Raw genomic sequence first — 2,068 nt, 5'->3', positions numbered from 1 at the left:
GGAGGCGGGGCGGGGCAGGTGGGCGGCAGGAGGAGCCCGACGGGAGACCCCGCCTACGTGGGGCGTGGCTCCGCGGGCCGTCCCGCCCCTGTGCGCCGCGCCCCGCCTCCCGCGTCTCCCGCCCTGCGATGCTTACTCCGCGCCTGGCTGAGCCGCGCCTGCACCCTACCACGCGGGGTGTCAAAGATGGATGTATTTTCACAAAATAACCAATACCCAGCTCAAGAAGCAGAGCATCACCAGCCCCCCAGACGTCCCATCCCTTCCCCCAACCCCCCACCCCGCGGGGCTGCCAGGAACTCCCCACAAGGGGAGGACACTGTCCTGACTTCTAGCTGCATCGGTTAGTTTTGCCTGGTCTTGTACTTTATGTAAATGGCATCACTCGATACCTGGACAGCACTTTAATGGTTACAAAACACTTTGCACTACAGAAATGGAGCCTCGGGAGGTGGCCAGCACTGCCCCGAGGGACTGAAGGTGCTCCCAAGCCTGTCTAGACCCCACCCCATGGGCTAGATAGTCCCAGGAGGCCCTCCGTGGATGCGACCCAGGAGTAGAAGATCCGGTTTCTGGTGGGGCTGGGATTCCCTCTCCCAAAGGCTCCCCTGGCCTCTCGTCTCATCTCATTTCATCTCATCTCATCTCATCTCATCTCAGCCAGAGTGGGGTACTGCCTTCCTGCATGTATCCCTTACGTGGGCCAGCCCTGGGGACCCACAGGTGACCAGAACCCAGCCCCTGCCCTCGAGGACTCCTGGCAGAGGAAAGTGTGATCCGTCCAGGTCTTCTGGGTTCTCTAGATTCACTCAGCAAATACACATCGAGAGTCCCCTGAGGGGCCACCACATGCCAAGCCCCAGGCTGGGCACTGGGGACCCATCAGTGACCCTGACAAGCCTTGGGGAGCTCCCGTGGGCCCTTTGAGGGATAGTTCATCTGCATGCAGTGGGGAGGGGGCTCTCCCGGAAGAGGCTGAGGGATTACGTCCGGAAGCATCTATCCTGAGGGCTTAACTGGTGCCCTGAGGCTTTTGGGTGAGGGCGCCAATGACATACGGGCCTCAGTTTCCTCTTGGTGCAGTTGAAGCTGGGGCTTCTGAGGAGGGCCAGGCCCGCCTGCCGTAATTCTCAGGGCGCTGAGGCCTGTGCTGCTCACTCCGTTCCCAGAAGCACACAGTTCTGGTTTCCCCATCAGAAGCTCTGTGGCCTCAGCTGTACAAAGGGCCAGTAAGGCCTGTCCTGACAGGGTCCCTGGGGGTCAGGGGTCCCGAGGGCCCTGCCCACCCCCCTCTGCCCTCTGGGTTTCCATGGGGACCTGGGGCCCTCAGCCATATTGGGGACTGGGGGTTATTTCCCCTGTGCCCTGTAAGGGAGTTCTCAAATTCAGGTCCCCTGGGTCATAACTCTAGGCCTGGGGTCAGGCTCTAACACCTTTAGACTTCTGGAGTCAGGCTCTAACACCTTTAGACCCCAAGACTTCTGGGTTCTGGCTCTAAATTCTGGGGGCTCTGGGCTATTTCCTCCACCACAACGTTCTGGAACTGCTTTCCCAGCTCTCTATGTCCTGCCATGACTGGGTCAGGCCACAGCCCCTGCACAGCCTGATCCGCCCGCAGCTGCCGCTGAGTTGTTGACTTGTGGTTCTGGAGTTCTTTGTCCTGGTTCTTCCAGGCGCTGGGGCTCTACCTGGCTGAACTCTCTAGCCTCTGAGCCCCCAGTTTCAGCTCTCTTGAGATGCTCCATCTGTTTTCTAGACCCCCTCTCTGGACTGCTTGCTCTTCACCCCCCTGGGGGCTAGCTTTCTCTGTGCTAAAGCTGCAACCTCCTGGGGTCTGTGGGTGTGCTTCTCTCTCCCAGAGACCCCAAACACAGGAAAATCAGTGAAGGTCCCGGTAAGAGGGGCTTCTGGGGCCCGGGGAGGGCTCAGCACGGGCATAGGCCATCCCCACCACAGGCTTGCTGGGAGCTCCTCTCCCAGCAAGCCAGTCCATTTACAGCCTGGAGGAAGGGTGGGCCTGGTGAGGGGGACACTGTACCAGGTAACATCATACCCTGGACATAGATCA

Source organism: Panthera pardus, unplaced genomic scaffold (assembly GCF_024362965.1).
Source record: "Panthera pardus isolate Hobbes unplaced genomic scaffold, ASM2436296v1 HiC_scaffold_11, whole genome shotgun sequence".
NCBI classification, from domain to species: Eukaryota; Metazoa; Chordata; class Mammalia; order Carnivora; family Felidae; genus Panthera; species Panthera pardus.
The sequence above is the reverse complement of the archived record's forward strand: the minus strand, read 5'-3'. Positions refer to the sequence as shown.